This window comes from Delphinapterus leucas, chromosome 2 (genome assembly GCF_059928025.1).
Source record: "Delphinapterus leucas isolate spDelLeu-1000000601 "Yukka" chromosome 2, BTC_Dleu_Yukka2, whole genome shotgun sequence".
Taxonomy (NCBI): Eukaryota; Metazoa; Chordata; class Mammalia; order Artiodactyla; family Monodontidae; genus Delphinapterus; species Delphinapterus leucas.
In genome coordinates this window covers 53599822-53613903 of record NC_143130.1, presented here as the reverse complement: position 1 = coordinate 53613903, position 14082 = coordinate 53599822, and the positions used below count along the sequence as shown (strand labels likewise).

Below are 14082 nucleotides of genomic sequence, written 5' to 3'. Positions count from 1 at the left end.
TTCCAATCCCTGGCAAAAACATGAATGAAGATATAGATATATTACATTCAGATAATGGAGAAAAACCATAATTAAGCAATAACTAAACAAGATATGTACAAATTATACTAAGTGTCTTAAAGAAAATAAACAAGATGTGTGACAGAGTAACTAACGGACTGCAACATTAAACAGGATGGTCTGAGTGAGAAAGTGAGATCTGGGCCAAGTTCCAAAGAGTTTGGCCAGGCCAGCCTTATGAAAAGCATCTCAAGCAGGTAGTACAAAAAGTGCAAAAGACCCTAAAAAGGAAGTAAAACGTTTAAAGAACACTGAGAGGCGCAAGTGGCTGGCATCCAGTGAATGAAGGGAAGAACAATGAGAAGGAGAAAGATCATTCAGGGCCATTCAGGTCGCAGAAAAGAATACAGGCCATTCGAAAGGAATGGGAAGTCACTGGAAGATTTTAAGGAAAAATGACATGACTGAGGCTCTTAAAATGGTTCCTAGGGCTGCTGTGTGAATAAAGAACTTGTGAGGAACAGGAAAAGAAACAAGAAGCCCAGTCAGGAGGCTACTGCAGTAATTCATGCAAGAGATAATGATGCCTTGAAATAAAGAGGTGAAGGCAGTGAAGGCTAAGAGCAGTGGATTGGCTCAAGATAGATTCTGAAGGTACAACGTAACGTGTGGATGGGTTGGATCTGAGATTAAAGAAAAGAATCCAAAATGATATCTTAGGTTTCTGGCTTGAGTCCTGCCATTTACTGAGATGGGGAGGGCCAGTAGAGACACCAGGGTTTGAGGGTAGGAGAGAGGAAGAAGGTTGGGGGAGAGGAATAAATAGCTATATCTTAGTCACGTGGCTAACATTATGTCTGAAATCCCAACTAGATTTCCAAGTGAATATCAAGCTCAGGAAAATTCCGGGCTAGAAAAATAAAAGTGGGAGACATCAGCATGAAAATAATAGCCTTTTCAGAGAGGAGCAAATAGCTGGCCTTAACTGGGTCATAGAAACTGAAGAGTTGTGGCTGACAATGAGCCTAGAAAGATAGGATAGAATCATACTATGAAGTGAACCGTGACTAATAATGGCAACAGCAGTAGTGGTAATGATAGTAACAGCAGGAGAAAAAATTACCGCATTTTAGGTACCAAGGACTGTGCTAAAAGCTTGACAATACACGTCTCATTCAATCGTCTCAACAACTCTACAAAGTAAATAACATTATAATCACTATTTTATACACTGAGCCTCAAGAAGACTGAGAACTTGCCAAAGAAAAAGTGCTAGAGTGGGTATTCTAAAACTTGGGCAGTCAGATTTTAGAGGTTAACCTCTTATCTTTTAAATTACTGCCTCTTTACTGATTTTACATGCCTTCAAAGTTTTTTTTTAAAGAAGAATGCAATTTAGATCTGAATTTTAGAAATGTAATCCTAATCTCTATGTAAAAGATGGATTGCTAGGGCTGGGGATAAAAAGTGAGACAAGCAAATACAATAATTAGTCAATGCAAGAGCACCTTGTTTTAATAAGCCAACAGCTACAAGTTATCTTACCAGGTTAAATGGAGAGTATCCTTTTGTTCCAAGGGTCACAAATCATACCTCAAACTAATCCAAGTCAAGCTCCACATGCATGCTGCTGGCAACAAAAATAACCTGGTGAAAAGGTCCAGCTCATGCAATATAAATTTACCACCCACTACCAAAACGTTTCTCAAAACATATAACAATGTAACTTTATTGATGGCTGAATTTAAGTCCATAAATTAAAGTTTACATTTTTGTATAAGGAAGAAAATAAAATTAGTATTGATTCAAGACAACCATAAAAAGATGTGCCTTGGCTGATAGTTATTAGAAGTCTGATCAGCTAGTGTCTGTTTTTCACCCATGTTAACAATTCCTCTGGCTTTCAGCATCAACAGGTATTAAACTGATGAAGAAGTAAATTATCTGCTGTCATACACCAATATTCAAAAATCTGGTATTCCACTTCATAAACCAGCTAATTTTCTTAACTCATATGCTTATGATTTCATCTTGAGTGATTACTAAGATGATTCAATATTAAATAAAATACTAAGTTCAGTAAATATCAATTTAGTAAATACAAAAATATTAAAATCAGTAAATAACATATATCTATATAAATAATATAGTACTTATTAAATATGTGCCAACACATATCCCGTGCCATGCATGAGACTTATTAACAAATGAGCTTATACTTTCAATTATAATAGACTGGACATAGGATCCATTTAACATAGAATACACAGATAAACCATACACAGATAAAGCACACCTAAATAAAATAATTTAGTTCCACCAAGCAAGTAAAATGAAGAATAAAAAATTAAAATTACCAACTAAAGAAAACCTATTTTTTATATATACTTATTCCAGGTATGTTATAAAAATATTTTTGTAATTTCAAATTTTAAATATCATATCTTAAAGATAACTCCCACAGATAATTCCTTAACGACATGTTTCAGTGAAAAGTAGGAAAAATACTTATATTTCACTTTTTTTTTTTTATGTAGAGAGATCATGGAAGTTAGAATCCAACAATGATTGCAGATCAGTCAACTAAACATTTTAGGTTTAATCTGACAATGAATTTAAGATGCTGGGATATTTTAGCCCAAACAAATATATGAGCATTCTGCTGTATTTATACATTACATGAAGTCCTTTTGGTAACAAACACTAAAGGTACAGGTATTGGGCAGAGTACCTATACAATCTACATAGGAAGGAAGGGATGTATGCAGGAAGAGATGAAAGGAGACGAGGCAATATGCATTTTTGTACATCAAGTCTCAGGGAACGCCCTAGGAACTATCACACCATTATTTCATTTAATTCTAACAATTCTATGGGGCAGGTGGTGTAATTCCTTCCCATTTTACAGAAGACGTCTCATAACTTTGTCAATGGTAGAGCTGGGATCAGAACCAAGATCTGATGACAAAGTCAAGCAGCCTTCCTTTATGAGGACTTGCAAGTCAGCACAATGTATTAGAGTGTTCTATGCAGGAAGTTATCTAACTAGAAGACAGATTTGATTTTCCATATTTACACTTCCCTTATTACTTCAAACATTGAGAGGGCACTCGCTTCTCAATTTACTAAGAACATTCAGAAATTTTCTTTCTAATCTAGAAAAAGGCAATGCTGATCATTTTCAGTCCACAAAGCAGTATTTTCATTGCCCCATCGCTGATAAAAGAAAACTTCAGCTAGACTTTGTAACATTCATATGTACCATGAGTATATCTTCCAAAACAAACAAAAAATAGGTGCATAGTCTGATTACAAGACAGAATATACAAAATTAGAAATGCCCAAAGAAAATCTAGGACCATCATCATTGTGCGTTACTCTAAATTCCTCTTGCCAGACTTTATAAAAGCAGCAAAGGGAGGGAAAAAAAGTGGCTTCCCAAAACCACACTGATAAGCATGCTACTTCCCAGTAACAAATTTACTTATGGCTTCCCCCTCCTAAATCGGAAAACAAATCTACTAAAAAGATTTTATTAAAATATTTCAAACTTCAAAATCACATTCTAATAAACATTTCCACAATTACTTAACCACTCTCAGAATATACTTAGATATTTCTCTTGGTAACCAAAAAATTAATGAGTGACGACACTGCTACCCCACTGCTACTGCTTGAATATTAATAAAATTAATATTAACCTGCACTGCTTTCTTAATGTAAAATACAAAGCAATAATGCAACTGCCTTGAAAAATAAAACATCACCATTCAAAACAACTCATCTTTAAAAGATTATTTCCAGTTGCATTTACAAAATAACCTTTGTCAAACATACCCATTAAGGAAACATAAAAACTCTAATAATATAGAAGATTATTCTCAATCCCTAATTCAACATGGTGACTTTACAATTATTATTTCTGAGCCCCAAAGAGCTATTTTCCTTCTACTGAGCACTCCCCACCACTCATTCACTCATTGCCCTAAAAAATTTTATTGGACTTTTGCTAGGAAGCAATTTAAGGAGTTAACATGATTTTATCACCTTTGCTCCAGTACGAATAAAACCAGTTTCATCTATAACAACAGTGTGAATTAAATGAAAAACCTGTGTTTAGAGAGGTCACTACCATCTCACAATTGTTGACAGCTTTAGTAAATAAGTTTCAATTGGAAGCACTCTTCCAACAGAATTATTAAAGCCCGTGTCTGCAAAGTGTTTAAATCACTAGTTTTAGTTCTTCAGAGTATTTTCATTTTAACACCATTATCACAACTTTTTACTATGACGCTGAGAATTAGAAGTGATTCCAGAATCAGTTAGTGCATCATCATATAGAACTAATCTTAATGTTTTATATCAAACATAGTGAACACATGTTATATAAAGTCTAACTAAAACTGTCTTCCACTTTAGTGAAAACACTTCTGACTTTTTTCTTAAAAGTTGCCATTCACAGGAAAAGAAATGAGTAAAGGCTGAGCCTTCCAAACCTAAACCAAAAAAACAAGAAACACCCCAAACCAAAAGACATATACAAAAGCCATAATAACACAATAGAGTTATTTTATCCTCATTTCCTAAATTCACACTATTAAAATAAATGCCGTTTTTGTGTTTGCAGAAAAAATCTTTAAGCTATTTTCTTTAACTTTTCCACAGACTGTACAAGGACTGCCAAGGTAACAGATTTTAAAACTGACAACTGGAGTACTTGGCAGATGCCAAAACAACACAGCTGGATTCTTAAAGGAAAAGTGCTCTTCTGTAATGTACACCTAATTACAGCTTTAGAGAACCTTCTCTCCATACAGTAATAGATACAAGACACAATGAAAACATACTGTGCTAAAACTTGAAAATTTTTAGACAGTATTTGTTTTAAAATACACAAACTGTCAACACACCACAGCAGGCCTTTCTAAAAGCACGCTTACTGGAATCACAATCTCATTGTAAAATAAAATGCAGGTTAACACGGTGCTGCTAGTCTTCAATCTACACATGGTTCCCTACTGGATCATGACAGAAGGCTCGCTTCTTATCTCAGTAATCAGTCATCAGAACTGAGGACATTTTTATAGTTACACTTTAAATGGGAAAAAAACCAAAATAACAACAAAAAAATCCCTTGCTTTTCTAATTCAGAAATGCTCATCTTTTCCAAACTTGTTTGCACTATCTCACCTACTAATAAATCCTCACTGATCAAAGACAGATGGAATCGAACTAAAAGGCAAAGTTTCTTATCACACAAAACCTTCCCTGCGAGCCGGGATCTACTTAGATGGACGTCCTGGGTGAGGGCAGCGAGCGGTTCCCTCTGTAGCCCCTTCCCTCCCCGCGACGTCTCCCCGCACTGTCGGGCGTCCGCACCCGCAGGTGCCCCCAGTCCGGGCCACCTCCTGGCCCCAAGTACCAACCCGGCCACTGACATCCACACACACATCCACATCCACACACACACGACCACTGACACACACACACACACACACACACAGAGTTCCACTCCGTTAGACCAACCTTCTCCCAAACAGAAGTGGGGGAACTTCTTCGAGTCCAACAACAGCGCAAAACGCCCCCCGCACCCCCCGGTAAACCGCATCGGGGAGACCCCGGCCTCACACTGAAAGATTAGGAAAACGGCTCTCGGGCGTTCCCCTACAGAGAGGCTCCGGGCCCCCAGGGAACTCCTTCAACTTTCAAGGAGACGACGTCCACCACCGCCCCCCAGCCCCAAACACGGCGCGCGCCCTGGGAGGCTCCTCGCGCCGAGCCTGCGCGGCCGAGCCTCCCTCCACCGGCCCGCGACACCCCTTCAGACCTCGGGCCCGCCCTCGGGGCACCCCGCCCCCACCTCCGCAGGCGCCTTGCCCCTCGCCTCCGACCCCGACGCGACCACCGCTCGCCGCCTCCCCTCACCCCACCCGCCCCGCCGCCGCGCGCCTCGACCCCTGCTCTCAGCCAGCCGGACACCACACCGTCCCGCTGTCCCCGGAGCCCCGCAGGCGCCCCTCCTGGGCCGCGTCGCCCCCCTCCCCGGCGCCCCCAGCCCCCTCGCCGAGACGCCGCCCCTCAGGCCCCGCGGACTGAGCCCTGCCGCCCGCGGCCCTCACCGTCTCTCCGGCGCAGCTGGCGGGCGCACACAAACCGCAACGGGGACCCGCCACCAGCGCTCCGCGCCGCCCGGAGCCGCCTCCTTCAGCCCGGGACTCGTCGGGACATCAGCGCACGGATCCCCACACCGGGGCTATTTTTAGGAGACAGGCCCGGGCCAGACCGGAACTCGTTCCTGTCGGCGCGCGTGCGCACTATTTCGACGGTACTCTGTGTCCCTCCGCCAAGCTCGCCTTTTCCTTCACCTCCCTTCGCACCCTCTCTGGCTTCTCCCTTAAGGTTTCTTCATAGAGCTGATTTATCCTCTTGGTGGGTCCTAGAGCACTTGGAGTGGGAAAGACAAGGGTGCGGGCAAAGAGAGTCACACTGTTTGGAAGCGAGCACTACCCCACAAGGACGTGAGGGGCGGACTATGTTTTCTTGTGGATGAGGAGACGGATCACCCGGCACAGGAAGGAGATGACGGCGGTTTGGCGCCGGGGCTACAGGCTGGAGCTCGCTTCCCTCTGAAGGACCGTGTTCTCCTGGAAGGGATACTGGTCACTTGATGAGGACCCGGGCGCCTCCTAGGGCGGGGCAGCCCGGCGGCGTCGCGCCCTGTAGCCCTGCCTCCCCCACTGCTGCCTCCCTGACCAGCCGCGGGGGCCGGGCTCAGAGCCGCTCCAGAGACGCGGCGCGTGGCAAATCGCCTCGCTTGGCCGCCGGCTCCAGCCAACCCGGGGCGCCGGGGGGCGGGGTCCCAGGGGCGGGGCCGGGGCTCGGGGCGCGAGTCCGTCAGTCGTCCGGAGTTCGGTGCCAGGCGGCGTCCTTCGGGAGGGCCCAGACACCCCCTGCCGGGCTCCTGGAGCCGCTGCCAGACCCCCGCCCTCCGGGCAAGCTTGGCGCCCCAGATCTCCGCTCGCCACGCCCGCGCCCACACCCACATTGCGGTTGGGACCGCACCAGTGCCCTCGCTTGCGCGGCCACCGGGTCACCCTCACTGAGCAAGCACAATTGGGACTCAGGCCCCTGGCACGCCGAGGCGGCTCGGACCCCGGCCCCCAGACAGTAGGACTTAAAGGGGCCTGGAAGGCTGGAAGGCGGGCGATCCCTTTCTGGCTTTCGACCCAAGCCAAGCTCGCCACGTCCGGGGAGAGACTCAAACTACTAATCTTAACTACTAGTAATAGCTTGTTACTGATAGGCACAGCTAGTATTCCTTGAGCCCTAAACTGTGTGCTGAATAGTTTGCAATATGATAGCTCATCATCCTTACAACATCCCCATAAAGTAGCTTCAGTTTCTATTCCCATTTTACATAGGAGGAAAGGGAAGCTTGAGCGCTAAAGTGACCTTTTGAGGTTACAGCTTAAGAGGAGGGCACTGAGCACTTGAACTCCTGACCACTCTACATACTGCCTTTTCTGAGAGCAGTTCAAAGGAAATGTGTTTGGGGGCTATTGGTTTTTGCCGAGGGAGGTCGTTAGGAGGTGAGCCATTTGTAGTCTTTGCATCATGAAGGCTGCTTGCCTCTGGAGTTTCTACGGCCACGCTGCCTATCTATGCACCCAGAGGTACCTATGCAGTGGATACAAAGGCAAATAATTATTTTCATTTGAAGATGAGAAATTCAGTCGCACAGCACTTTGAAACAAAGTGACTGGGGTGGGTGAGCAGATGCGCAGAGGCTGTGGGCAGAGGAACTGGGAAGTTACAAAGGAAGCTGGAGACTAACAGGCTTCCTCCCTCAAGGACAAGGCAATGTACTGGGGAGAACCCAAAACGAAAGTGACACATAAACACCAGACACTGGAAAATTAACCTGGAGTTGTGCTCAGAGCTCCACAATGTCAGCGTTCAGAGGAGCCTGCAGCAGGGAGGTTTTTTAAAAAACACGTTAGAATTTGGTGTAACTCAGCAAGTCATGTGGAAATGCACACTTTTTAATCTGCCAGAAGCTGCAAAGCCAGCTGGATTTGGCTTCTCTGCTCCAAGAAAATAGAAGAGTTGAACAGTTTTCCTTCAGAAAGGAAAAGGTGAGGTGGGAGGGCCATGAGCAATGGCTCCCTTATTCCCACCTGCCCTGGAAGGAGAAGAGGAACAATGAGAATAGACTTTTCTGAAAGAGGTTTTCATACGCTCATTGCTTCACCCCATCTCCCTTCCTTGGCAGAAGCTGACCCTCTTGGGGCAGAGAAGACTCAGCTCAGACTACCCATCCCCTACCCATTCAAATGCTGTTGGTCACTCCAGAAAGCCAGACAGAGAACTTGGCTCTGAGTCCAGCCAAAGCAGAAATGAAGAGTGTTTGCATCATCTAAGAGAGCACCTCTTTCCCCACTACCCCCTGCAAGTCAAAGCCCTTGTCTAAGAATTACAGGGAGTTGGAAGGAAGGAAGGAAGGAAGGAAGGAAAGAAGGAAAGAAGGAAGGAGGGAGGGAGGGAAGGAAGGGAGGGAGGGAGGAAGGGAGGAAAGAAGAGAGGGAAAAAAAGTAAGTTTAAGAATTTTAGAGCACAGCTATTGTAAAATCCATTAGCAAGGTATAATCACTGTTGTTTGTAATTAAAGTAACCAATTTTAGGAAATCATCATAGCCCCTATGGTCTCAAAAACATGTACCTGAAGTCCAGCAACTTGCTGCACTCAGCTGGGTCTAGACCATGCGCCACTGGCTTGGAAGGAACTTCTGAAGGGCAGCATCTGTTAGTCTTCCAACTCTTTCTGTCCTCCCTAAAGCACTTAGGTGTCCAAGTGTGTCTCAACTGAAGGGGCTCCGTATTGTACTAGGCACTGTGATATAGAGGTAAGGAAGAGCAGCCCTTCCTTCAAAGAGTCTGGCAGGCCATGGTGGGGGACATACACCTTAAAACACAAGCCAGCCTGGTAAGCACCAAGAGATGGGTTTCCAAGGGTACTAGAAGAGCACAGAAGATGAATATCTAAGAAGGGAAGAGAATTAGGGTAGGCTTCTTAGATGAGGCAACCCCACAGTGAATCTAAAAAGCCTCCAAAGAAGGATGAAAAGGGGTCCTCTCATTATGTCTTGATCTGAAGAATAAAGCCCAAGCTCCCTGGGAGGCAGAGATCCCTGACCACTGGCCAGCCTTACTCTCACCCCTTCCTGCCAGATACCTCACTGTCCGCATTCAGGAATCTTAATCACACACCAGGCTACTTCCTATGTCTGCAAGGTAAACCCCTTTTTATCCATCAAGTCTCCACTAGGCATCTTCTCTAAGAACCCTTCTCTAATACAGTGCTTAGTTGAAGTGTATTTCTATATGTATGTCTGTCTCCTTCCTTCTGGTGAATGAGGCCCTTGAAGACAAGAAATGTGATATATTCCTTACTTGATTTGCCATATCTAGCACAGTGCCTAGCGTGTGGTAGACAATCAAATGTTTGTTAAATATTTCTGAGCAGCCTTTAGGCAGAGGGACTGCTGTGTGCAAGGACCCCATGAGTGTGGCTCAAGAGAAAAACCACAGCTAGAGTAGTGTGCCTGGAGCCTGGAGTCTGATCAAGCGCTGGGGAGTGGTCAGGTGTGAAACGGTGCAGAGCCTTAGCCCATCAAGCCAGGCCATTTGGATCTCTTTCTGAAAGCAAAGGGAAGCACTGACAGATTTCAAGCAGGTGGATAGCAAGATCTATTTGGCATTTTAGAAGGATCACTGAGGGCAGTAGTTGGAGGTGGGTGGGAGGGAGCAAGACTGGAGGCAGGACAACCAGTTAGAATGCACTGATGGTATAGCCGCTGCTGGCAGAGCCCCCACCCTTCCCATCCCTGGACATCTCCGCAGACTTTCCCCACACATGCTGATGACTTCCTGTGTCTGTTGAGGCTCTGGCCCCAAGAGAGGGCTTCCTTGGGTCAGGAGATAAAGACTCCAGCTTCGTCACACCTTAGGAAGACAATTCTAAGGCATGTACCCCAAAGTCTCTCAGGGGCCCCAGTGGATTGGGCCCCAGTTGTCCTCAGTGGTGATCCACTCATTAGCACAGTTTTGATGTCTGTCCTCAATTCCCAAGTCTTCCCCACTCCCCCAGAGCGCTTCCCAGAATCACCTCCCAAAGAAACCACCTGCACCAAAATCCTTGTTTTGGGGTCTGCTTTTCAGATGACCCATTTAAGACAAATTGCAACTGAGATAAGAAAGAAGGAGGACCTGAATGAAGACAGTTGCCTGATGGTAAAGAGAGGGCAGAAGCAAAACATGGAGCTAGAAGGAGAACTGACCTGCTTGCTGACCATTGAATATGGGGTCAGGGAAGGTAGAGGAGTCTCAGCTGCCTCCAGGTTTCTGGCTTAGGCTCCTGAGTAGATAATAGCAGCATCATTTAAGTGGGGAACACTGGAGGAATATGAGGTTGAGGAAGCTGGATGAGGGGAGCACGATGAGTTCCATTCTGCTCATGTTGAATTTGACATGCCTGTGGGACAAAGTATCCTTAGCCTCGTGGGGTTGGAAAAAGAAACAACTAGTTGAGACTGGACAATATAGGGAAGGCTTCCTGGGGGAAGAGAATTTTAAGCAGAATTCTGAAGCTGTGGTATATGGGCTGGAGAAAAAACATAACTACGTATCAGAATGACAATGAGAGGGATGGACAGTAAAAAACAAAAAAAAGAAAGAAAGAAAGAAAAAAGGATTCATGGGGGGGGCGGGGGGGAAGCAAGTTTATTTGAATGAGGGAAACTAAAAAGAGCCTCACAGGGGTTTCAGTTTGTGAGCTGCTTGAAGATAGGGGTCATGCCATGTTCAGTCTTGTGTCCCCACACTTACACAGAATTGACATTTATTAAATATGGTGTGAACCAGGCAAAGTAATATTTTTCATGATGTCTCAATCTTGTACAACTATAAATAATTAAAAATTGAAGGTTTTAAATGTGTTTCAAATTAGCAAATTCTCCAAATTTAACTTTGTGTAAGGATTTGTGTCTTGTTGAGAAATATCATATTTAAGAGAAATATCTTGCTCGTAAAGTTACCTGATTGTAAATTTTACTTGTAAATCTGACATAGGATCTAATGACTTGTAAATATTTCAGAAAATCAAAATTCCACATTTTAAATTAAACCTAAAGCTAAAGGCATAATCTACTTTGTACTGTACACAATAAGTGCTTTAGAGTTAAAATCACGAACATATATGTGAAAGAAAAAGACCTTTTGTGCATTCCTTTTCTATTGCAAGTTCCATGACAAACACCCAGATCTAAATGGCATTTTCCAATAAAAGAAACCAGGGCTCTTTGGAGAAATGGCTGATTTCAAGACTGGAGAAGGAAAAACAAACAAACAAACAAAAAACAAAACAAAATGAAAAAAACCTAGATAAACCTATGGTGCCAGAAAGCAAGGAAGTTCTCAAAAAAATGATGGGCAGGTCAAAGGGACATTGGAGCCAATCTGAAAGAGCTGCCAATGGCCAAAGCTGGAACAATTGAAGCAACAAAGTAAATAATGCTAGTGTTGGATTATAACCTATAGAATAAAATGAGCCCATACTGATACAAATAAATAATTGGCTGAATAAATTAACAGGAGAGAAAATATAGATTTTACTTACAGGAGAATTCCCATTTAAAAAAATGTAGAAGGAATGAGAACAACATAAAAACCACCATTAGGCAAACATCACAGTTAATAACTTCTTGCTGGCGAGGAGGTTCAGTGGATGCAAAAATTGGTGGGAAAAAAATTATGAGAGCAGGACATTTATGTAGTCTCAAAGTAGCTACCTGCAAGATGTTTATTAATTACAAAGAGAAAAATAGTAACTTTATGATAGAGAAACCCAGAAGACACCACCTGAGCCAAGTGAACAAGGCTAGTGTCACCAGCAACAATGTTTATCGACGTTATGCACCCTATGTGTATGATGCAATGAGAAAGGCACGTCCCTTCTCTGGTATTCCTGCCCAAAATGTATGACCTGAATCTAATTATGAGAGAACCTCAGACAAACACAAATCGAGGTTCATTCTACAAAATAACTGACAAGTATTCATTGAAAGTGTCCAGATCATGAAAGACAAGGAAAGACAGAGGAACTGTCACAGATTGGAGGAGACCAAGGAAACATGACAACTAAATGCAAAATGGGACCCTGGATTGGATCCTGGTACAGAAAAGAGACGTTAGTGAGAAAACTGGTGAAATTAGAATAAGGTCTGTAGTTTAGTTAATAGTGTTATGTCACTGTTAATTTCCTGGTTTTGATAATTGTAATATCCTTATGTAAGATAACATTCAAGGAAGCTGGGTGAATTCTCTGCACTATGTTTTTCACTTTTGGTAAGTCTGAAAGTATTTCAAGATAAAAAAACTTTTAAGTGACAAAATATTTTAGTATTCTATAATTTACTCAACTCCCCAATAACAACCATCATGTGGAGTTTAAATAACTCATATAAAGCATTTTTACAATGGTAAGTTCAACTTCAAATTAGGCAATATTAAAACTATTGGGAAAATATTTATAAGTATGAATGTTTTGAGGTGGCCAATGTTCTGAATTGAGAAAAAAAACCCACAGAATATAGCAATGTTTCCATTTATTACAGCAATAGGATCCATGACTGCCATGTCTATGGCTATTCCTAAACACCAGAAAGTGAAACACACATATAAATTCTAACATTGCCTATTACATCTTTTTCAAGCAATAAAAATGTTGTTTTCACTTCTCTTATGTCATGGGCTTTTATTCTTGAATGCCTTATGATGAAAAGGATGAATTCAGGTTCTCGAAGAAGAGGATAAAAGACGTTTCCTTTGCTCAATTTATAATCTTACATGTCAAAGTCTACATGAAGATTAAACAAACTTCAAAAATATAAGAAATCGAATCTTTGACAGCTGGATGTTTTTTACAATCGAACTTCAAATAAGTCTTTCAATTTCTATGATATGTTATCATTTTGTTATATATATTTTTCCTCTGCACAGAGTTTATTCTGACTTTGTGATCCTCTCCACAACCAACAATACATTCGCATGTCAATTATAGTAAGTCCCAACCTTCAGTTTATTTTCTTTTCACTTTTTGTATTCCATCCAAAGAGAGGCTGCATTTCACAGCAATATCCCTCCCAATATCCCACCCACATCTACCCCTTGCATATGAGATCATGATCTCTCTCCTGTCCTCTTTGCCTATATATTGTTGTCACAGGTATTTCTGCTAAATCCTGGAATTGCCCTAGTTCCCCCTCAATAATTTATTTCCAGATGCATCCCAGGCATTACCAAGCTCTACCTGTCTATTAGGATCTCCATTTAGACCTATTTTGGGCCTATGTGTCCCTAAGATCTCATGGAGAGAGGAGGGTCAGTTCTTTTGGTGATGGCCACATTATACACATCATTCCCAAATTGCTACTTATGATCTAGCAAAGATTTTTATCTGTTAGGATTTTAGAATGTTGAAATTTGAAATAAATCTGGGAGTCACTGAAAAAAAAATAAGACTACAAATTTTGGAGTCCAGTGGTCTTTTGTTTAAATCACACCTCTACCATTTCCCAGGTGTGTAAACTTGGGCAAGGTGCTCAGCTTCTCCAAACCTCTATCTTCCTACCTATAAAATGATAGGAATCCTTCCTCAAGGTTGTTTTGAGGACTGAGTAACCCACATAAAGTGCTTACATAATCTACATGCATAAATAGTAGCTACATGTTTGGCCGTTCACTGATTGATTTCACAAACTTCTACTGAGCCCTTGCTGTGTACCATGCACTGTCCTAAGCATTGGGAATACAGAGAAGATCAATGTTCTTAGGAAGTTTGTAGTCATGCAGGTACACAGACAATAAAAAATATATGTAAACAAGAAGATGTCAGATGGCAATAAGGGCTATAATGAAATAACACAAGATCATGAGAGAGCCATTGAGAGGAGATCTTAGCTAGGGGTTCAGGGAAGGCTTCTCTGAGGCAGTGACATCAAACTGGGTGACAAAGGAGCTGGACAG

General features: G+C 42.7%; 1 protein-coding gene across 11 annotated transcripts in view; it reads right to left on the bottom strand.

The window, feature by feature from the left end:
- Window positions 1-6717, bottom strand: part of MEF2A (myocyte enhancer factor 2A) — a 174135-nt gene extending 167418 nt beyond the window's left edge. For 3 of the 11 annotated variants that reach the window (XM_022598908.3, XM_089906890.1, XM_022598907.3), the window contains exon 1: window positions 6120-6713. The gene's annotated coding sequence lies outside the window, so the exon portion shown is untranslated. Of the gene's footprint in view, window positions 1-6119 lie in introns of all 11 variants that reach the window. The other 8 variants (XM_089906888.1, XM_089906889.1, XM_030764026.2 and 5 more) reach the window with 5 other exon arrangements.
- Window positions 6718-14082: the final 7365 nt, after the last annotated feature.